Below are 24,564 nucleotides of genomic sequence, written 5' to 3' on the forward strand. Positions count from 1 at the left end.
GGGGGGGGATTACAACCCTCCTGCCATCCAGGGAGCCGACGGCTAGCTGTCAAGGGGGGGGGGAATCCCAGCCCTCCCGGCCGCCCCCCTCAGTGACCCACCGCCACCGAGCTATGAAGGTGGGGGGGGGGGGGGGAATTGGCGATGTGATAGGGGGGGGGGGGAATGGAGATGTGAAAGGGGGGGGAAAATTGGACATGTGAACGGAGGGGGGGGGGGTGCACAGCTGTGAAGGGGGGGGGACAGGAACAGTGAGGGGGTGAGCGGAAAGCGAGGGGGAGCGGGAAAATTAAATCCCGGGAAACGCCGGGTATATCAGCTAGTATATATATAATTTCCCATATTTGACTGCTTTAAATCAAGTTAGGGTCTACAGGTGTGAGTAGTAGAGATCAAAAGTATGCTGTGACATCATTTCACAGCATCTGGGTTAGTTCAATGCTGGAGCTGCTGCCCTGAATAGCAGAAGTTGTGGGTTCTGATCCAGTTGGCACTGACACTGGCACACACTAATCACAGGGGTCTTTAAACTGATGGGCCTTAAGCTTATATTTTAAGATGGTGCACAAACAATATTAAAGTCCCCAGCGCTAAAGTCCAAGATACCGTGTTCTTCAGATAGTCTCTGATATTAAAGATGGTAACTGGGCTCTGTTGAAAATGTTCCAGATGGGATGTGTCCTAGGAATGGACGGATGCACGTCTGAAATACAGATGAGAGGCACACCTGATTGCGCAGCGTTTTCTAGCAATCAGATCCCTATCTAAGACAGTGATGATTCCTACTCACATGATGAACGCCAATGTAGTCAGTGGAGAGAATCTGTGCTTGTTCCTCTTCTTTCAGCTCCTCTCACGACCCCACGTGCAGGCAGCTTTCTGGAGGAGACCTCAATCCACAATGGCGTCGGGGGTGGCTCCGTTGCGAAACCCCCACCGAGGGAAGGAATGGGCACAATATGGTGTAGTTTGAAACACTTTAATTAGCTAATACACTAAAAAACACATTAAAATACACTCACATGGTGCAATACCGAATTGTATTGCTCAAATTGCCGTCCGCAGCTTGCAAATCCTGCCCGCAAGATACAGAGAATCCCTGCACGCAGACACGCTGGTGGTGCTGAGCGTGTGACGTCACCGCTGCCGGGAACTCTCCTTGCAGAGGCTACGGTGGCTGGGTTGGCTCAAGTGACTAGACTCCTAGGAGTTCCCGGCAGCGGTGACGTCACACGCTCAGCACGTCTGCGTGCAGGGATTCTCTGTATCTTGCGGGCAGGATTTGCAAGCTGCGGACGGCAATTTGAGCAATACAATTCGGTATTGCACCATGTGAGTGTATTTTAATGTGTTTTTTAGTGTAATAGCTAATTAAAGTGTTTCAAACTACACCATATTGTGCCCATTCCTTCCCTCGGTGGGGGTTTCGCAACGGAGCCACCCCCGACGCCATTGTGGATTGAGGTCTCCTCCAGAAAGCTGCCTGCACGTGGGGTCGTGAGAGGAGCTGAAAGAAGAGGAACAAGCACAGATTCTCTCCACTGACTACATTGGCGTTCATCATGTGAGTAGGAATCATCACTGTCTTAGATAGGGATCTGATTGCTAGAAAACGCTGCGCAATCAGGTGTGCCTCTCATCTGTATTTCAGACGTGCATCCGTCCATTCCTAGGACACATCCCATCTGGAACATTTTCAACAGAGCCCAGTTACCATCTTTAATATCAGAGACTATCTGAAGATCACGGTATCTTGGACTTTAGCGCTGGGGACTTTAATATTGTTTGTGCACTGTTTTGTATCAGGTTTGGAATAACCTGACATTATTGTCACCTAGCTGCTTGCTCTTACAGCAATAGTTAGACTGTTTGTTGTGTTAGCACGTATTATATAATTTTTAGCACTGTATCTATCACACCTTAATTAGTGTAGGTAAGCGCTTTTTGGAGGGGTTATTTTCTTTGTTTTGTATTATATTTTAAGATGTGTGACTTCTTTAAATATGCTTTGTATGGATATTAACATATCCTCAGGTGTGTTCATTTTTCAGCACGGGCATCTCTCCCTAATTTATTTGGAGGGAGGTTTGAGGGGACATATATACATCTTTATCTATTCCTCCTCCTTCCCTTTTTTTGTTACCCAACGCTTATAAATATGCGATTTTTTTGTGAACGCAAATTTCATAGCGTTTGGTAGGACCATGCCAACCCGATCGATGATGCAATGAATTTATTGACGTTTCATGAATGGGCCCCATTAAGTGTAGCTCTGACAGTGCCTATTGAGCATTGGTGACACTTGTTTGCTGGTTTCCAACTCATTTATTACAATTCATTGGTGGATCACTCCTCCCATAAAGATTTCTAATAATGACAGCACCGTCATTGAAGTGGGAGGTCTTTGCTCAAATCTCAGTGTCCGTTCCTTCTGAATTGGGTTCCATTTGAGGAAAAAAATATACCTTCTTATATGTATGTACCGGAGTTTCCCCCACCCAATCTCATGTTGGCCCTAGCACGGGGAAACTGACTCTGGTTACAAGGCATAATAGTGTGGTGCACCTGCTGGCTTACAGGACTCCTGAGTCTCCCGCTCGATGTTATGGAGAATGTCAGGACAGGCTTCTGGGGACATACCCAGTACATACTCATGGTGACAGTGCCTCCATCTATTGCAGGCCCCAGGATATGGGGTGGAATCCCTGGAATAGAACGTCCCACTCAGGGATGAGAGATTTCAGTCTCACAACCACTTCTTTATAAATCAGGAACACTTTATTGCACCAACAGCATACACAGCAGTACAGGAACACAGGAGTTCTCCTGCAGGATGGACCTGGCCATACACTCCCAGTCAGGGCCCTGGAAGCAGGCCGAGCTCTTCCACTACCCCCTATCAGAGTAGTGGGAACAGTTGTAAAAGCTGTAAAAATGTTACAACAAAAGTTCAGTTATCAAATGAGTTTATTCAGAGTGCACACAGTGGAGACAGCTTCAAAACAAAAAGGTCTCTCCCAGATAACACGGTATGGCATATATTTATACCCTAAAACCTAAAGCTCCACCCCTTTATGGGGGGGCTTGCACGTCACTAAATATTACCTCATTTTGTAATACATAACAATACTAAAGCTGATGTCATTTTGTAATACATAATAATACTGAATAACGGTATGTAAGCTAAAAATCATTATGGGGTTAAATGTGATGTCAGTTCTGCCACTTGGCACATTGTATGAGAAAGTAAGAATCTGAGCTTATCTCACAGGTTTCTCATAACATCTGGCCTGTTTACACTTTCATTTGGAGCTGATTGGATGAGGAAAGATCAATAAAGTCAGCTAGGAGCGAAAACATTCCATTCTCTCTTTCACACAGATTTCTTCACAGAATGATGACATCAAAACTCACAAAGACAAGACAAGATGGCGGACTGAAAATAGTCAAACAAAATGGCTGCTTTGATCCTAATGCTGTTATGTCAGACACCCTAATGTCTCAACTTCGTCAGTCCCTCCTCTAATTCTTTAAAACATTGTTTTTTGAGAATTATTGGTATGATTTTAGTCCAGTAACACGTTGGGAGGCACAGGGGTGCCCCGTCATCTCATAATGCTGCTCGAGGGTATAGGACAGTGCACGAGGGTACCTGCCAAATGTAGTCATAGTCTCGTATGGCGTTACAGCCAAATTATTTTCCAGAGTTAGAACATTGTACTTTGCATCTTCTTTCTTCAAGGGACTGCTGTAAATTGGTTCTGCAAACAATGGCATTATGTCTGCATAGGGGGTGGCACATTTGTGGATCATGCCTTTGATAAACGTGACACAAACATAGATGACAACGAGTATCACACACACACACACACACACACACACACACACACACACACACACACACACACACACACACACACACACACACACACACACACACACACACACACACACACACACACACACACACACACACACACACACCGCATTCAAAAATTTCGCTCCTAGTGATCCTACCAATCCACCCAGCCCCAAAGGGTCCCAGTGTGTGTCACTTTTCTTCCTAAGTCTTTCTTGAATTTCTATCTTATTTAACTCATGCTGTACCTTGCTACTCTGATCTTGGATGAAAACGCAACATTGTTCTTTAATTAGGGCACATACACCTCCTTTTGATGTCTAAAATGTAATCTAAAGCCATTCTGTTTTGTAAGGCCATAAGCCTGATCTGAACCTGTTCTTGGTTTAGTGATGCAATAGCTGTAGTGGTGAGATTGAGGACATCATCTAACACATCTGTTAATGTATTAAGCCTGTCATATAGTAACCCACCTCTTACATTTAGAACTAAACTAACCCAGAATTGTTCTTTCCATAAACTACTTTTTAGCCCTGAAATATTTGGTGTTTGTAGTGTGTAAAAATGGATACAAAAATGCTAGACCTTTCTGCTGCTAGCTAAAGAAAATGGCATCTATCTCTACCATCATATATTTTGAGAATTAGCACAACATACTTTGTGATGTTTGTGGGTGAGATGGTGAATTAGTGTAGTGTTACCTTGACCATGGTGATAGATATCTGTGATGTATAAGGAACATAGGCAGATGAGTATTGCTGACAAGGCTCTGTAGAGAGCACCACCATGACAATCCTGTCATCTCTCTGTGGGTTATGACTTCACAGACCCAATGGTGCATACATCTTAAAATTCTAACTTAAACACACTATTAAAAAATAAAAATATTGAGTCTTTGAAAAAATGAAATGTTCTGATAAGATCAGGCCTCTGCCTGGTATCTTATTTTCATCATTGGTTAACGGTCAAAGTTTATGTCTTGTCAAAACGTTAACTTGATGCGGCTGTGCTTTAGATGACTTTGGTCGAGCTGGAATGAGTTTTATGTGAGCCACGTGGATCCAGAAATCTCTTACACTTTAATTGCTGTATTGGTGGTTAGTATGGGCCTTTTCATCTGCGATGAAGAGCATGCTTGCGTAGGAAATATTTGACTATTAACCCCTTCTCAAGTAGGTGCACTTTCAACTTTGCCTAGAGAGACACAAAAAATGTATTAGTGGCATACACTACTTATTAATTGTTTTATTACCAATAGATGGTCCTTAATTTGTTCTTTAGGACTACTGATAGTCATAAATCATCCCATAAGTGTCTCATAGGGAGATAATTTATACCTAGGAACAAATTCTTGTATCAATGTATTTACTACTGTCTTAACATCTGCATATAGACAGAGGTATCTCTTATTAATGCTCCTCACATTTAAAACTAAGCAGCTAATGTGGACTTGACTGTACTACAATCTAAGTTCCTAAGACTTTGGGCCTCAGCCATTGTCAAACCAATTGCTTCCATAATCAACTCTATCCTGTCTGCGGGCCATATCCCTAAGACCTGGAAAACTGCCAGAGCTGTCCCAATCTTCAAAAGTGGGGACAAAAACCACTGTCTCAAACTACAGACCAATCTCTCTTCTCCCAATACACACTTGCTCTCATTCATGCCTCACTGTCATCTCCTCCGATGCACAAATGGTATCAACCTTTTCATTAAATACTAACTAACCTTAAAACTTGCCCCACAAATTAAGCATCCCAATAGCCTGCACTCATGGCTCTTATCACACACCCAGTCACTCCTACCTACCACGCCCATTGTGGCTACGCACTGCCATCAAAAGCACTTATTCCCTCACCTGCTATCTCTGTAAATTCCCTCAAACCTTAGATTGTACGCTCTTCAGAGCAGAGATTTCCTTTCCTATTGTCTGATTTTGCTGCACTTACTATTCTATTATAATTCCCTCTACTGTATTCTATGTGAAGTGCTGAGAACATTTTTGACGCTATATATAAAGTCATACACTACAATACAATACTATCCAAAGTCATGGACAAAAATGTGTCTACTCCCAATTAAACAATTACTATACTAAGACAAATGCCCCTAGCCATTATTTCCAGTCTGGCCTCTACCCCAAACACTCCATTGTAACTATTCTGCTAAAAATGTGAAATGCCTTGCATATAATATATACCCTGCTCACTTATGTAACTGCATTTGCAACTATGTATCACCTGTCCTTTAACTCTATACCTAGAACATATCCAAAAACGAGAGGTGACTCCTAATGCACCACTTCCTGGCAAAACATTCTACAAATATTTTAACAATAACTACTGCTTATAATAAAATAGGACACCTATGGAAAAAATAAATGGTTAAAAGTTATAAAATACATCACATATTCAGATAATAGTCAAATGCTTTTGTAGAGGACTTCACACTAAATTTCTTGTAATATAAACTCTTTGCACAGTGCCGAACACACTGATAGCATTATTTTTATTTAAAGACACTCAGAGAAAAATTTCAGAGCTTGTTTATTTTGGGCAATTAGCCAGCCCGGGCATTTCGCCAAAAAGACCTTGAGTGCCAAGCAGATAACAAAACAGCTTCTCAGTCTTCTAAATATTAATTACTGAATTAAAACTTCAGCTCAAAGTTAAAAATGGAGCTCTCGCCACAGCAATAAAAACGAAAAAAAATTATGGCCTCTCAAAAAATAAAAATATGGCCTCTCAAAAATAAAAATATGGCCTCAAAAAAATTAAAATATGGCCTCAAAAAAAATAAAAATATGGCCTCTCAAAAATAAAAATATGGCCTCAAAAATAAAAATATGACTTCTCAAAAATAAAAATATGGCCTCTCAAAAATAAAAATGTGGCCTCTAAAATAAAAATGGGACAATTATACAACTGAACACACCATATATAATTTAAACAATACGTGTGAGCTTAAAATCTCTTTGCAACATATCCTAATCCTATAGAAATGCAATTGACGTGTTTTTACTGGTTTACACACACAGAAACCACAATAGACACACAAAGAACATAGACACAAACTTCTCTCCTACACAGCCACTCAACTTCTCATAAATAACCTGCTTTTAAAACTAATTTTTTTTATGCTCCGGAGCTTTTGAGTTAACTTTTTGTATCTTTTGCAGATTCCTTTGGAGAAAAGGGGGGGGGGGGGCGCGGTCTGTGCTGCTGTTATTCTGATTCTCTTTCTAGTTGCCATTAGAACAGAAGGAAAACAAATATTTTCTGGTTCAAAAGACCTATTCGTGTGGCCAGTACGAACAAACCTTTTAAATCCCATTCTTTTTCATCTATTCTCTCTCTTAGGGCTGATCTGCAATTACTGGCAAAATGTCCTGCCTTTTATTTACAATTATAACACTTTCTGTCCCTTCCAAACAATATACACAGTCTCTAATTGTATCCCAATTTCTGCATATAAAGCTTTCATAAAAATAACCCTCGATATCTACTTCACCATCATATGCCTTGATTATCTATCGGCAAATTCACTTGCTATTTCTTTCCTATTCACTTTCTTTTTAACTTGTTATTATATTAACTTCTGTCCTGGCAATGGTAAAAAATAAATGCAACGGGACCCTCCTGTCCCTCAACAGAATTCTTTTGACCCATATTAATGTAAGGTATGTTTCCCTTTGGGATTCAAAAACACACGAGACGGCGCTCCCTGAGCTTATCAATCCCACAGAAAAAGACCCCTCTTTCATTTAAATATCTGCGCAATTTGTTGAAAATAGTACAAACAGTGCCATTCACTGGCCAACGAAATATATTTATATTGTCTCTTTTCGTTCTCTCTATTCATTCTTTATTATTTTCGTCTGCAGACACACAATCCTTTGAGAATTTTTGGTTTCCCATTATTCCCCGTTACAGAAATCAAATTTAATTGACCTGTACAATACTTCTTCGGCTACAGAAATCAACTTTAATTGACCTGCACAATATTTCTTCGGCTACAGAAATCAAATTTAATTGACCTGTACAATACTTCGGCTACAATAATCAGCGCAAGCTGATTACGTACAACTCTTTTGGCATGTTATTGTTCTGAATAGTGTAAATATGCAAATAAGGACCTGTCACAAGACTGTTCCCCAATCACATTTTCTCACCATAACTATACCAAAGAAAAAACTTGAATCACTTCAGCGGGTCCAACCCAGTCCTGATAAACCTTATACTTTTATAACATGGATACAGATAAGACCTTCTAACCAGATATCCATAAATAACTCACTTAGTATGTTAATGACAAGACAGAGCAAATGTACAATCAGGGACCTGTCCTGCTCAGACAACAAAAATATTTATCACAACCCCGGACGGTCTGAAAACAATCCCTTAAGCATACAAACACTCACCTTCATCACCAAAACACCAAAACTTTTAACGGGACTCTCACCTTAGCCCCTAACAACTCTTACACTTTAAAATGAATACAGGAACAGAGAATAATAAACTCACTTGATAAAAGCTGGATTCCGTCACTCAGAGAAACACCCTTTAAGGACCAGCTCTCTACACAGCACTCAAACAATTTTAAACTCAGGTTTTCCTCAAAAAGGTGCCTTTTACCTTGATTCTTATGAGCACTCAGGTTTAAGTGTCTGAGGAGTGGCCTGTCCAGGTGCTCTGCATCCGAGACATTGGAAACCATCCTCTGCTACCATCAGTAAAAGCTGTAAAAATGTTACAACAAAAGTTCAGTTATCAAATGAGTTTATTCAGAGTGCACACAGTGGAGACAGCTTCAAAACAAAAAGTTCTCTCCCAGATAACACGGTATGGCATATATTTATACCCTAAAACCTAAAGCTCCACCCTTTTATGGGGGGCTTGCACGTCACTAAATTTTACCTCATTTTTAATACATAATAATACTGAATAACTGTATGTAAGCTACAAATCATTATGGGGTTAAATGTGATGTCAGTTCTGCCACTTGGCACATTGTATGAGAAAGTAAGAATCTGAGTTTATCTCACAGGTTTCTCATAACATCTGGCCTGTTTACACTTTCATTTGGAGCTGATTGGATGAGGAAAGATCAATAAAGTCAGCTAGGAGCGAAAACATTCCATTCTCTCTTTCACACAGATTTCTTCACATAGAATGATGACATCAAAACTCACAAAGACAAGACAAGATGGCGGACTGAAAATAGTCAAACAAAATGGCTGCTTTGATCCTAATGCTGTTATGTCAGACACCCTAATGTCTCAACTTCGTCACAGTCTACCCGCCTCTACTCTAAGGGAGGGTCCACAGATTGGCAGAGCCCTGCACAACTGGGTTTGGTGACTGAGCTCCTCTCAAGGTAGGAGCAACTGACTAACAACAGGAAATGCAGTTCACTAAGACAGATCCAGCAAGAGCCTGCCCCTGTCCCTTATTGGACACAGGCCTGACTGCACTGCATTCTCTGCACTACTGATCTGCAGTGAGTAGGGAAAACCCATATTTACTCCTGGCAAACCTGCCCTTACAAGGGATTATTGCACAGGAGGAGGACATAATAATAGCCCAAACCTAGCAGGGCTAAACTCTCCCTCTGGTGGAAACCAATGGTCCCCACTTGGTCCTAAATTTGCTGGTCCATCATGTAGGCGAACAACCTGCACAAAAATACAAAATGACATAAACAGATATACAGTCAATATGGTAATTACAGTGCAGATTACACACCCACCCACCATGGATATCTTAACAACGTAACTAGGATTACTCCTGTAACCCATATTCCCCCACCCAATCGCATATAGAGTGTATGTGAGGGGGAACCTATATGTTACCAGGTGTGGTGCAGTATACCTGTCAGGCTCACAGGAGGTCTGAGCCTCCGCTAGTGAGAGCCTGGGGTGAATCCTCTGGAACGATCTTCTAATTACAGCGCCTCCACCTGTGCAGGATTCTAGGTGTGTAGAATGTCCCCAACACAGGACCCACATATATGAACCACATACACCAAGGTATATATAACACAGGTTTACTATATGGGCATCACATCATACTGTATAGCAACACAGCCATGTTACCCCCTGCCACTAGCTGGCAGCTATAACCTTGCCCCTAACTGGGCTATACCTTTACACCCCCTTCCCAACCCTGTGTCCAAATAGTCCATGTCCACCCAAGTGTGTGAACAGGCCTGTCACATGTGAGGAGCAAGTTAAAGTTGGTGCACGTGTGGAAGGTTGTAAATACCTGCCCAGGTGTCCCTGCACCTGGGTGTCTTCGAAAAGGGTCTACCGGCGCCGCTTGGTCCAGCACTGATCTGTACCTCCGTGTGGGATGGGGTCCAACCGGATGTCCCACCGTAAGGACAGTCTCTGGATCAGCAACACAGCTTACAGGAACATGCAGCAAACCCTTTCACTGGGTCCCTGCACTAAGGAACTACACAGGGTCTCTCCCTGCTCTAAGGAACTGCACAGCTGAAGGGGCACAGGTCCTTACCTAAGGGCCTGTTCCTATGAACACCCACCCTCACTCTTGGGGAGTCAGGGCCTCAACTCTAGCCCGGGCAGAAGCCAACTTCTGGCCTAGGGCAGAAGCTCACAGCTCTCTGCCCCCCTTCCTTCCCCCTCTGTCTCCTAATTCTCACTAACTCATGTACTTCACAGTCTGCTTACTGACTCTGCACACAACAATGTATCCTTCTCCAGCAGGAGAAGTTGCAAGCTCTATTGGCTGTCTGGCTGCCTGTGACCAAGGTGAAAGTGCAGTCCCCAGAGGCTGCTGGGAATTGTAGTCCTTTATGGCCCTCTTTAACATTGGGGCCGCGTGTGCGCACTATAATGGCCGCCGCTACTCTCCATGGAGCCTGTGCAAACGTGTAATAGCCGCCGCATCGCCCTAACTGCGCATGCGCGACTTCTAGGGGTCCTTCCTGCCTCCCTACACTTTCCTGCGCTAGGTGTAATGGCCGCCGCGACTGCAAACGCGCACAAGATGGCGGCGCCCTGTCACTGATGCCGCCGGGAGCCGCGATCGCCCCTGCAACTGCCTGACATGGTGCGGGAGTACCCGCTACTCTGTGCAGGTGAGGAGGGCCAGGGGGGACCCTGCTACACTCCCTTATTGGAGAATCCATACTAACAGTAATGCCTGGGGTCAGGTTCCTTTACTACCCTACCCTCAGGATATATATTACTTGTACTACCATACCCTCTTAAGGTGGCCTGCGCACAGCATGGTCCACTGGGTTTAGAGCAGAACACTCTGGGTGACATACTGGGTGACATACTGGACACCCACAGTCAGCCCATAATTCCTGCCTCGATGCTAGTGGGCTGAGAGGATCATGCCCATATACTTCCTTAAGGCATTTCCTAGAGATGTAGGCCACCTTTTCTGTATCATTATACCAATTCTCATCTGATACTTCACGATCCCAGTTTTCGATGGAACTATCAGTATCCCAATTCTCCTCCTCATCCGTATCCTCTTCACCAGAACTAAATTCCCTCTCCTCATCAGTGGATCCCATGTCAAACTCAATTTCTCCCTTCCATGGATGGTGGAAATAGAGTAAAGCTTTTTGCCGATTTCTGGCAACTCTGTCAGACACTGGAGGCACATAAGGTTTTACCCGGGCAACCGGCACAATATACACAACATTACCCAAAGTCCCAGATTCCTGAACCAAACCCACCCCGTCCCAGTAATCAGTAAGTGAATTGGGGCCTTCCCATTTACCCAATGACCCACAGTGACTATGTCGGGGACACAAAATATCTGGGACATAGATAGGGGCAATGGCATGGGCAAGGTGACTCTGGGCTGGGGCCAGGGCAGCAACAGTGTCCAGGGTAAAGTCCTTGACTTTGGTTAGGTCACGGCCTACCGCAGGGGACGTTGGCTTCTTGGATGCAGCCTCGACAGGCATGCAGTTCTCTCGGCCCATACCTGTATAAATGTGGTGCTCCATTTCTCGCCTGGAGAGGGCACTACTCACCGGAGCAGTTGCAGCATAGTCCCGGTCCACTCCGGCGGTCGCCGCTGAAGTGACGTCATCAACAGGAGATGTCGCGGGATCCCAGTGCAAGGCCAAGTCCCGCACCGGAAGTACGTCACCCGCCATGGGTTGCGCCGGAAGTAGACACCGGGCTGTGCCTCATCTCCGGCATCCTCCGGCGCAGCCTGTCGGAAGTAAGGGGGTGGTTCCTCACCGTCCCGCTGGCTCGCGATGGTCGTCCGGTCCTCTGGATCAGCTGCAGGTACATCCGCGATGGCACTGGGAGTCTCCACGGCCGTGGGACTGCTACGCAGCTCCGGCCATACCAGCGCTTGCTGTCGGGGGACATCTGGAGTCACCCGCTCCACATCACAGGTAAGTGGCTCTCTCTTTGCAGCACCGCTGTAGGGGTCTGCCGGTAGGCACATGACCCCCGCTGAACTGCTATCACGCTCGTCGTCCGACGAAGCAGGTAGGGACACCTTCTCATGGGTAGCATCAATGCGGCCCACTTCATTTGGCGTAACAGCTGGGCTATCACCCTGGGCACAAGGGCACTCTGGATATGGGACCCCTGCTACCTTCACTGCCAGGAGATTCCCAGGCAGGCTATACCTGAGAAAGTCACAGTGTGCCATCTCGGGTGTGAGTAAGGTACTTGGAGGGAGCAGGACAGGTAATATAAGTCCTCTCTCTTGATCAACTCCGAGGAACTGGGGGTGCGACAGCTTGCATCTGGCTCCTCCCCCAATGACATCGGTGGATACAGAGTGAAGCTCACTGTGCCCCCTCCCTCTGGTGGAGTTTAGAGGAGGGGCACACGGTAGCAAGGTGTAACTTTGGCTCCGCTCTGAGCCATTCACACAGTAGGTGGGCGTGGCTTCTACTTTCGCGCCACTCACCTCACAGAGGTGGGACACTGACTTTTGCGCCAAGGCCCGCACAGGTTTTGCAGATGATAGCATGCAACTTTCTGCAAACAGTCCATGTGGTTTGAAGTCAGGTCGGCAGAAACCGCCATTTTGGTCACCAAGTCCACATGATGCGGTCCCTTGCAGGGGAAGCACCATTTGGATGAAATAAAAGAATCACTCACAGCGGGAACCTCACGATTTCGCAGGAGGCCCGCTCTGCTGGACTCAACTTCGTGGCCACCGGTGGGGTTCCGGACGCCATTTTTAAATAGTCCACAATCACTTGCACATACTGGTCGAATCTGGGTAGTTATTATAGGCTGAAGAGCAGGCACATACACAATCTCAATGTCCTCAGTGTCTGCTCCCTCTGGTGGAACCAGAGGATCCATGCAGGACAAAACGGGCGCGGCCATGGCTTTCGCGCCTTTCCATAGCCTACTTGCAAAGGTAAATTCTGCATTTTGTACCTCCGTTGCGCACACAGCACGTGCGTTATCCAGGCTTGGCGCGAACCGCCATTTTGGATTCTTCGTACCACACAATGCATCATCACACACGGCAGCCGCCATTTTAGGTATTCCCAGTACTTTTAACACAGCGCGACCCTCTGATTTTGGGAGGGGACTCGCTCTCCTTTGCTCACTGCAATACATGTAGCCTCCGACAAGTGGTAACTCAGCATACCCCAGGCAAGGCAAAACTCTTTCTTTTGTAAACTGCACACGATGACAGTCCAGTCCACGTGCTCTGTGGTTAGTAGTCTGATTACTGGCTAGAAGTACTCTGGGCTTCTCCCTTCAGTACTTAGGGCGTCACCTACTGTTGGCTACACATAGCGCAGACCCTACCAGGAGTTCCTGACCCATGTTAACCAGGCTACCCCCTTAGGCATCATACGACTATCTGCCTCAAGGTGACTAGAACAGCAATAGCCTGTCTCCAGGTCTACTTCACCCTTAAGGGCCATCTAGGGTGTGCTTTGCGAGTTGACATTCTCCCGACTACCCCTAGACTCCCTTCTTTAGCACTGCACAACTGGGTTTGGTGACTGAGCTCCTCTCAAGGTAGGAGCAACTGACTAACAACAGGAAATGCAGTTCACTAAGACAGATCCAGCAAGAGCCTGCCCCTGTCCCTTATTGGACACAGGCCTGACTGCACTGCCTTCTCTGCGCTACTGATCTGCAGTGAGTAGGGAAAACCCATATTTACTCCTGGCAAACCTGCCCTTACCAGGGATTACTGCACAGGAGGACAGAATAATAGCCCAAACCTACCAGGGCTATATGTATGTATAATTATAGTTATATAGCAGCATCTATGTAAATTAAAGTAAAAGTTAAATAAAGTACAAACAATGGGGATCAGTGCAACCGGTAAATGACAACAAAGCCAAAAGAGGCCCTGCCCTGAAAAGCTTACATTTTAAGTGGTACGTTTATGAACTAGGGGATCTTTGGAGCTAAACCCCTGTTAATTTCAGCTCCGGGGACCCCCTGTCTGAGACGCTCATGCCGGTTACTTTCTGGTTATTAAATCTCACGTGCAGGTGTTCCAATAGGGAGCCGCAATGGATGGTTGCTTCCTATTGGCACCCGTGCCAAGGGACATTTGACCGGAAATATTGTGCACCCAGCCGGGGCTGCTACCGGCATGAGCTACAGAAGTATGTATGTATCTCAGGAAGCAGGGGATTCCCGAGATTCAACTCCAGAGACCCCCTGCTTTATGCATATCTAAAAAAAAATAAAAAATTGCCATAGGTAAAACACTTTAATAAGAGGTGGATTTTGAGTTGCGCTTTGAATGCAGAAAGTGAAGGTGCTTGAGGAATAGTGAGAGGAAAAGTGTTCCATAGGAAGGGAGAGATTCGTGAGAGATTTAAGATGGGAGACGTCTATAAAGGCAAAAGGCGCAAAGATGAGACAACTTTGCGTTGAGCGGAAGAGGTGAGTAGGTGTATAACGAGAGATCAGAGTTGAGATATTTGGAGGTGCAGAGGAGTGTAGAGCCATAAAGAAAAGGAGGATCATTGTGTAGTTCATGTAGAGTAATAGGAAGCAAGCGAAGAGAATTCAGGAGATCACAATCAGATACACGTCTAGAAGAGCAGGAGATGATTCGGGGAGCAGCATTTTGGAAGGATTGTAAAGGAGAGGGTTGTGAGGCAGGGAGGCCAGATAAAGGAATGATACAGTAATCAATACGGGAATAAGCTAAAGCATGCATTAGTGGTAGTGGAACATAGGAAGGAGCACATCTTAGCAATGTTACCAAGGAAGACACAGCAAGGTTTAGCAACAGCGTTTATATGTGAGGACAAGGACCGGAAGGAGGAAACTGTAACCTGTGGACAGCGTACTTGCATGACTATGGTGGATAACAGTGTCCTTTACTGAAATGGAGAAGTGAACGCTGCAGCCAGGATTAGTAGGGAATATGACGAGCTCTGTTTTAGCCATGTTAAGCTTCAGGAAACAAAGACCCCTCCAGGCTGAGATTGCTGATGGGTACGCTGTCATTTTTGACTGGACTGCAGATTTAATGACAGGTGTAAATAAGTATACTTGTGTCATCAGCATAGAGATAACTGAATCCAAAAGGAGTAAATTAGGCTACCTAGCAAGAGAATATGTAGAAAGACGACTAGGGTACGAGTGAGGTACACCTACAGAGAGTTCCATAGAGAAGGAGTTGGCTAAGTAGACCCTGAAAGGGCAATGGAAGAGGTAGGAGGAGAACCAGGTGAGGGCAGTGCCTAGGATGCCATGGGGTGAAGAATGTCTAGGAGAAGAGGGTCTTTATCTGTATTGAAAGCGGAGGATAGATCAAGAAGAATAAAAATGTAGTTATTTCCTTAAGATTTTACAATATGGAGGTAATTCGCTACTCTGGTAAATACGATTGCTGTTGAGTATGTTGTACAGAAGCCTGATTGGGGAGGGTCAAGTAGGCTATGAGAGTTAAGAAATTGAAGTAAATTTAATAAAGCTGTTTCCAGAAGTTTAGAGGCAAAAGGCTTAGAAATAATTTGCTTGTAAACTCTTTCGAGATTGTGGCTCATAGCGATCTATTTCCTAATCCTTTCAATGTCAAACTCGAACATTCAGGCTCGTGGGCCATAGTGTAGAGACAACATGTTCTTGGTCCTCCTCCTGTTGTCATAAGAAGAAGTTCTCTTCCTTTACAATCCCAACTGTTGCTGTCCCAATCACAATCTTCCCGAGACCTGAGCAAAATTCAATGGTGTTCGAGGATTGTCATAAGCCCACTAGAGTGTCAGCCCTAATCATGTTTGCCCAACATAATGGAGCACTCAAGTGGTCAGACTCCCAAGATATGCTTGGAACATTTGGCTTTGGACAGAAAAGCCATTTAAAATTGCATTTGAGGCTGCTTCTGCTATCTCTTCTCCCTTTATAGACTAAAGGAAAAGAAGAGAAAAAACATTCAAAGCTGCGTCTTTAGCCTACACAAAATAGGCCCCTTTGTAAATATGGTACTACGTTTCTTGATCAACTTGACAAGGAGCTGACACAAAGTCCACTCTGTACTTATGTACCACTATTAATATTATATGTGTATAACCAATGGACCCGCACCCGGTCGGAGATCGGACCCCCTAAGGTGTTCTAGGGTCTGGCTACATGTCTCTGTGTGGTGCATACCTGCTGGCAACAGGAGGGCCTGAGTCTCCCGCGATGACATGGGGGAACAACAGGACAGGTTACTGGGGTGGATGCCTTCGTTCTCCTTCAATGGTGCAGCGCCTCCATCTGTAGTAAGCCCCAGGGATGAGGGGTAGAATCCCTACCACAGAACTCCCCTTCCTCAGGGATGAGAGATTCCAGTCTCCACACACTGTCTCTTTAAACAGCACACTCTTTATTCTCTTGGCAGCAGCAGCAGACAGGTACAGTTAATGATCATCCACTAGCTGTTCTCCCTTGTGATGGTCCCTGCCTCCACCCTAGACCCAAGGGCCATCCAGAGTGGGGCTAGCTCTTCCCCTACCCCCTAAGCAGGGTAAGAGGTATTGGTCCACCTCACTAACACTATCAGCTCTACTCATAAGCTGCTCCTCTCCTCCCTAACTAACTCTGACTGCTCCCTCACTGTCCCACTCTCAGTGTCCACTAAATAGGAAGTGACACTGCTCTCTGAAGCCTCCAGTAGGCACCGCCCCTATGTCTCTTGATTGGACACAGGGTCACGTGACATACCTTCACTTACACAGCCCAGTGTCATAAGCAGGGAAAACCCATGACAACTCCTGGCAATCTGCCCTTAACAGAGTTTACACACAGGAGGAGGATATAACTATAGCCCCATTTCTTACTAGGGCTACATGTGTATATTTACAGTAGTGTTTTTGTAGGGAAAATGGTGCAGGAAGGATAAAGTAAAGAAAATGTATGTATATCTAATCTACAGTAAATAATTCAATTGAAATAAGTTATTGTGATAGAAAAGCATGTATCTACTACCAGTTAATACTCCAGTGCCACTTCCCCCCCCCCCCCCAACCCTCATAAAAAAAATAGTAATACTATACAGAGTTTTTTGTTGATCCTTAAAAAAAAAAAAAAGGTAAAGGGGAAAAAAAAAAAAAAGTGCCTGAATTTAGTTCTCTTACAAACTATCTCTGTTTAAATATAAATATACGTGCTTTCTCTGTGTTACTCCTCCAGTGTAACTAACTTAGTGGGGCAGCAGTTATTGGCCGTTGTATCATGCAGATCTGCAAAAAAACAAGAATCCCAGTTACCAGACAAGTGAAATTGCACTGCCACCCACAATTCCTCATCATTATCACCAATTATCTCCCACCCACACATACTAAAATGGCACAAGGACTGCAGTAGAAAAATAAAACACATGCAGAGTGCTTCATCTTAACTGCTCCAGTGCCAGACTTTGCAAGGCTTGCCTGGCACTCAATGTGGATATCAACATGAACAAGAACACTATAACAACTTGAATACATAATTAACTGTTCTGTATGCATATTAAAGTAGTAACTCCATCATTGATTAGTTCTATTAATTTGTAATGGCCACAGGCTTTTAAAACAGCAATCACCCCAAAAACCCGAACCAGGGGGCCCCTTGGAGCTCTTGCTCTAACATCATTGAGGGGATGACGGCTTCCTTTTGGATGGTCGTTTCAAAGCTCAGGATGGAACACGGGCAACTAAGGCTGAGTCCATGCTGCCGAAGGCCGTGCAGAGGCGTCCGCACACAGCGCCTTGCCTTAAGGCAATCAGGCAGGGGGATCTCGCCCAAAGACCACGCGGGCGACAGCAGGAGGGGGCACGTGTTGCGTGATGAATCAGTTGAAACCGATTTCTCGGCACGATGGGCAGATCACATGAGCGGTTCGCCAAATGAGGGCGAACCAGCTCTGTGACGTCACAGAACACGCCCCCCGATGGCGCGTCTACCATGTCCGGAAAAACGCACCCGCTGCACGAGTGTGATGTCACGGACGCGCACACCTCCGCGTGGGCAAAGTCTGTATGGACCGGGCCTAAGTGTCTTGGGAGCTAAGATCATGCGGTTCAGCTACGGAGGTCACCAGTTATTATGCTTAAAAAAAAAGTTTGCCTCATTTCAAATAATATTGGATGTATTTTTTTTTTAGAAAGACAAAGCTCTAGAGCAGAGGTTTCCAACCTTATTTGGTTAAGGAACCCTGTGAAATTCTGAGGAACCCCAACCCTCTCTAACAGCGAGTCTGAGATTAGATGTATTCTAAAGTCTTCTGTATTTGGTACAATTTTAAAATTGCCTGAAAGTTACAGGGAACCCTTTACGGATGCTCGGGGAACCCGAGGCTGTAAAAACACTGGTCCTAGAGACAGGACGGGAGCCTTTTAAATTAACTGTCTTTTTACTTACAAAAATGAAGCAGAACTGTAGATTTGAGTACTGGTATTCTATACAAGTTACTACCACTGTTAAAAATACTACTTCATTCTTGTGAACAAAAGTACCTGAAAGTGTTATTACTACCCGACGGGGCCCATGGTTGGGATCCGGGCCTGCTCTTTGTTCTCTGTCTTTATCCTTCCTCAATTTGGGACCTGCACAAACATTTTTAAAGTATTAAAAACATCAATGACTTGCCAATACAGTTGACGAAGAGTTTAAGAAATTGGCTTCTTTGAACCTACTGGGTCTGACTGCTCTGTAAATCAGAACTGGATGTGACGGTTGCTTCCATTTACCATCAATGCAAACGTGAAAATCCATTTAAAAGAAAGACTTTCATTACCTGTAGCGTTAGTACACAACCCACTTTGGGCCAAATCCACAGAGGTCCGTTAACTCCGGTTAATGCCCCGTTAGCAAAGTCAGTAATGAACATTATTTCCCCTGAGGCTAATGCATATCCATTCCGTTGTGTACCGCATTTGAATGGACTTAACAGCACGCTACAAAGTTTTAGCATGTATGTACCTTAAACATCTTAGTGCATGTACACACGTTAACATATATAAATGCACATATGCATTAATCAACAGTTGTACGCATGCGCAATGGGAAATATATTGGGCCTGCCCCTTACATGCTGCACATGGGGGTTAACCACTAATACCTTCTAGGTGCTAGGAATATAGTAGCGCACAGGTGTATTAATTATCAATAATGCGCTTGCGCGTTTAGTTAATAAAAAAAATAACATTTCAAATAAAGCATAAATAGAAGTTAAAAATATCCATTATTCAGAACACAGACCTGCATTGAGTAACAAACATGGCTCAGCAAGGCTCCCGTGAAAACTAGCTTGCACAGAGCAGTTACGGAATTAGCCTCTTGGGGTGCTAGTCATGTTCTTTGTTTCTTGTGCCTTGAACATTGCTGCCCTTTCCTAAATGGCTTTGCACAGATGTTGATCATTCAATGAGTATGTTGGTAGCTCCTTTTTATCGCCGATTTTTGACGTCCTTGTACTAGAGCAATTTTGGGGCAAAGGTGGGGCAGAGGGAGAAACGTTCACTTCATGGCTCATTGCATCAATGTATCAAAGCATTTTGCTCCACTTTTGCCCAGAGATTTGGTCCATGCCTTTAGGAAGAGTCACCTGTGAGCTGGGGGGTTCTGGCTGTGAATTGCAATCTTGCACCTTAACGAATAGCACATGAAGATGTCATGTTGCTGTACTTCCTCATTTGCATATTGCATGGAATTGCACAGGTAGGAACAAATCGTGCCTTAAAAAAACCTCTTGCACAGTTTGGACACGTGCTAACTGCATGATAAATTTGGCTAAATGCACTTCCACATGGAAATGCCATTATCGCCGTTTAACCTTTTCAGTGCCAGAGTTTTTGCTGTGGGAGGCCACGTCCCCATTTTGAAAGCTGGGATCATATGATCGCTCCTCAGTGATCACACTGTCACAGCGACACCCCAGTGATGTGAAGGGAAGTGGAGGGACCTCCTCTTCCATCCAGATCTCAGCAGTGCTCTGGTGGAACGCCTACAAAACAAACAGCCATGACGTATAGGGTACGTCATAAGGGCTTCCAGGGTGCCAACCCTCTGGACATACAACTTACATCTATCAGCCACTCAAGGGATTAGAGAATAGGGCCCTTAGCCTCCTACTGGAGGCTATATCTATCACTTCACAAAGAGTGAATCCATTTGATTGACTAAATTGAGAATCACAGCTTGGCTAAACATATGAGTTTATCTGAATGGTGCATAATAGTGTAGCACATGTTCCCCTCCCTTCTGGGAGATTATGGCTATGCGACTGCTTGTTGTAGTGCTGATTACCTGCTGGGTACAGGAGAGATGAGTTTCCCACGATAGTGTGGGGGTACAGGGCAGACCTTTAGGGATCCCTCTGGTTCTTCTCTTCGTGGTGTCAGCACCTCCAGACATAGGGGGCTTCAGCAGTGCCTGAAGGGAGTCCCCGCTATGACAATCCTTAGGGCTGGGACCCACGGCGGCGCGGGTGGCTGCACAGGCTTTCCCCACCAGCAGGGGAATCCTCCCGAGCCGGTCCCGGTCCCCCCTGGCTGCACAGCTCACTACACGTTGTGACGCGTCAGCCGCCAGGGGATACAAGAGAATTGTAATCCCTAGCTTCAACGCGTCACGTGGTGTGGCTGTGAGCCAATGAGGGGAGGCTTCGGGAGGAGGCTTCGGGGAGGAGTGTGGGGTGCCTGCCTCTGTCTGTGTGTGTGTGTGAATGAGTGCCTGCGTGCGTGTGAGAGTGCCTGCGTGCGTGTGAGAGTGCCTGCGTGCGTGTATGAGTGCCTGCGTGTGTGTATGAGTGTGTTGCTTGTGATTACTACTCCAGCCCAAGCCCGTGGAGGGAGGGAGGGGGGGGAGAGTAGCGGGTTCCTCCGCTCAAGCCACGCCCCCCCTCCCGCTCAAGCCACACACCCCTCCCGCTCAAGCCTCCCACTCCCGCCCCCTACAGACCGCATATCGCGGTCTGTGTCTGTCAGCGCCCCACCTGTCTGCAGTGCGGGAGCGCTGACGGAGGGAGCGGGGCCTTAGCCTAAATCTCTCTCCATACAGACTGCAGCGGAGCCAGAAGTACAAATGAGGATGTTCTTTATTTCAGCAGCCACTGATGGTGTTATTGCAGCGTATGCTCAAATTGATACGGTAGATCCCTGGCTTCTGAATGGTAGTGGTAATGGTGAGGCCTAGCTGGATTTGGTTATGTGTTCAGCCCATGAGGGCCTGAGCACATTACTGAAGGTCTCACACCTAAGGGGTTGAACTTCAATCTATAATTTGAGCTACAGGAAGGAAGTGCCTAAAGAGGGAGGACCCAACACATGCACCACCACTCCTGTCACACAGGAAGTCAGCATGAGGGGAAAACCCCATAGGATAGCCTGTCACTGTCTACATCTTAGAACTTACATGACAGGGGAAGGTAGAGTTAGCTGGACCAGCCACCGCTATACTAGTGATAAAGAAATCATGATCTAACCCAGCAACACATGGTCTATGGTTTCTGCATGATTCCTGTAATCCTCTGTAGATCCTTGCTTTTATTTTTAAGACTTTGAAACTGCAGAAAAGTGTGTGTTTGTGTGTTATCACACCTGAAAAAGTTGTAAAGTGAAACACATAGGGTTAATTCACTGGACTTCCTGGATTACATACATCACAGAATCAAACATAACACGCAATGCTTCCTTCACAGATGTCCTCATACGCCGCCGAGGTGCGGGAGACCCGAGGCGTGCAAGCTCCATCTGCGGTGTGAGATTACCATCTGTGTTTGTTTGGGACAGCAGCTGAGACGGCTCTGGGCAGTGCCCAGAAAAGACTTTCCTTTTTATCGTAATCTTGTGTTGCCTAAATAAAATGTATAAAGCAGCGTCACATTCACCAAATCTGCCCTTCTAAAGTTGAGTTGGTCCTGTCCCTGTCGATCTAGAAGCAAAACCTGTATCTCACCTGTGGTTTCTGGAATGGAGCCTGAAAGTGGACAATCCTGGTAGCACTTCCATGCAGTGGGGCTCAGCAGCATTTCTTTTCAGGGGTTTCAACAATAATTCAGTTTGTTTTTTAGAGGCTGCTCAGATATGAGTCGGAGTATCATACGCAGACAAGTATATATATCTTGCCACATAACTCGAGTTTGTATAATTACCATGACGACCCCATTATGCAGATTTCTTAGTATAAAATGGTACCGTAATTATATACTTTGTTTTAAAATGTAGACCCACAACCTCCCATAAACCATTTTCTAGACAATTATATTGTGGTCATTACCATCTCCTCCATTCAAGGTTCTTCTTTCTTGAATGCCAGCAGTAGATCAATAAAGAATACAATAGTAGAGTGCACAGGGCTGCTAGAGGGAGAGGGAACGTGTAATGGGAGCTGATGACACAAGAATTCGTACTTTTGAGCAGTAGAGCTCAAACTTATTCTGTGACATAGAGCTACCCTGAACAGCAAAAGTTGCGGGTTCTGATCCTGTTGGTCCAGACACCAGTACCCCATCCCTCACAAGGGGCCTTAAGCTTGTCAATATAGTTATGAGAAGCCTTTTAGGCAGTGTGGGGTGACTCATTCACATATCTCCCAGGTATCTAAGGAGTGTTCCCTTTTGGCCATGTGTGTCCTATGTTATTTGGAGGGAGGTTTTGAGGGGATATACATAGTGCGAGGGACGCTACTAAAATGGGTCTCTGTTGCCGCCCCCCGAAAGCCGAAATACATGTTTATGATATTAAATAAGTGGGTGTCTGTTACAAATGTCAGATAATTTGTTTCCCTCGAGAAATTAGAAGACCCGTCAGACCGATGTCTATCCTTAGGCAACAAAAAAAAAATCATCTGATTGCAATGATGCAGATAGCGATATTCTAGTGGTTACAGGGAGAAAGTTATATATAAGGTTCTATTAAAATCATTCTCTCTCCTAGTAACATCAGCCGTGTCATGAAATATTGATGCATGAGAGAGAAGACAGTCACAAAAGGTTAGCCTATCCTTTATCTGTCAAACCTGACCCCGAAAATTATTTTGAGCACCTAAACCAGAATTCATGATCATAACATGAGTTCTCATATCTTCAAGACCTCTTTGAAAGGATCGAATATTGTTTTTGGTAATGTACAGATTGTGTTTATTCCCAAATAAATTGTGTGTATATATAATTATCATTTATTTGTGAAGCGCCAAAATATTCCACAGTGCGGTACAATGGGGTGATGAGTGGTGCATATTACAAAAATATGAAGAGTTGCATACAGGTGAGGACAAGCATGCACAAACAGATACAAAGAGGTAATGAGGGCCCTGCCTGTGAGAGCTTACAGTCTAGCGGGAATGAGAGAATGTTGAAACAAAAAGGTACAGTGGTTGCTCATTGTAGCATAAGGTGTGGCTCAGGTTCGCATGTGACACAGCTGGTCCCAGAGGGGGTGGGGAGGTGGATGTTAAAGCTATGGTGAGTAGGCTTCCTTTAAAAACTCCCTGAAAACTCAGCTTTTTATCATCTGAAAGGCAGGGGGGGGGGGGGAGGAGGAATCTGATAGTGTGTGGTAGGAAATTCCAGAGAGAGGGGTCAGCACAGGAGAAGTCTTGCAGGAATGAGAGGAGGTAATAAGGTGGGAGGGGCAGATGTAGGAGGCATGTAGGTTTGTATTTGTGGAGGGCGGAGATGTAAGGGGCGGAGTTTTGTGGAGACCTTTGTAAATCATTACACCAAGGTTGTAAATTGAATTCTAGAGGCAATGGGAAGTGTAGGGGTATGCATAGTGGAGCAGAAGTGGAGAGCTAGATGAGCCTTACTGGCAGCACAAAGGGGTGTGGTGAATGTTTTAGGGGTCACTGCTAATTTTTTAGTACTTTGCGGGGAGATGTCAGCTGGATGTTAACACATCCCCCCATTCCCCCCTCATTCCACCTACAGACTCTTTTCTCCTTACCACACCATGAACCTGTAGAAAGCAGCCTTGCCTTTGGCCTAAGCTATAACATCTTCTGAGCAACCTCCTGTCCCTCGTCTCCCTACTCCCACCCCCATCTCTTTTTTTTTTTTTTTTTTTTTTTTTAGAACGTAAGCTCTTCAGAGCAGAGACTTCTTTCTTATTCTTATATTGTGTCAACTTGCTTCCATGCAAGAACGGGCATATTATAAATACACTGTGGCATTTGATTCAAACGTTGAAGAAATATTTGGAACAATTCTTGAATCTGAGCAAAATCCTGAGACAGGCTTATTGCTCTTATTTTAAATATAATGGTCCAACTTTTCTATTAAACTGTTTTACAT

The 24,564-nt window shown here is 45.0% G+C and overlaps 1 long non-coding RNA gene across 1 annotated transcript in view; it reads left to right on the plus strand.

The window, feature by feature from the left end:
- Positions 1-23,416, plus strand: part of LOC142491932 (uncharacterized) — a 66,875-nt gene extending 43,459 nt beyond the window's left edge. Inside the window, exons 2-3 of the long non-coding RNA XR_012800597.1 lie at positions 9,016-9,235; positions 21,973-23,416. This is a non-coding gene — a long non-coding RNA (uncharacterized LOC142491932). The remainder of the gene's footprint in view (positions 1-9,015; positions 9,236-21,972) is intronic.
- The last annotated feature ends 1,148 nt before the right edge of the window (positions 23,417-24,564 follow it).

Source organism: Ascaphus truei, chromosome 4, assembly GCF_040206685.1.
Source record: "Ascaphus truei isolate aAscTru1 chromosome 4, aAscTru1.hap1, whole genome shotgun sequence".
Lineage (NCBI taxonomy): Eukaryota > Metazoa > Chordata > Amphibia > Anura > Ascaphidae > Ascaphus > Ascaphus truei.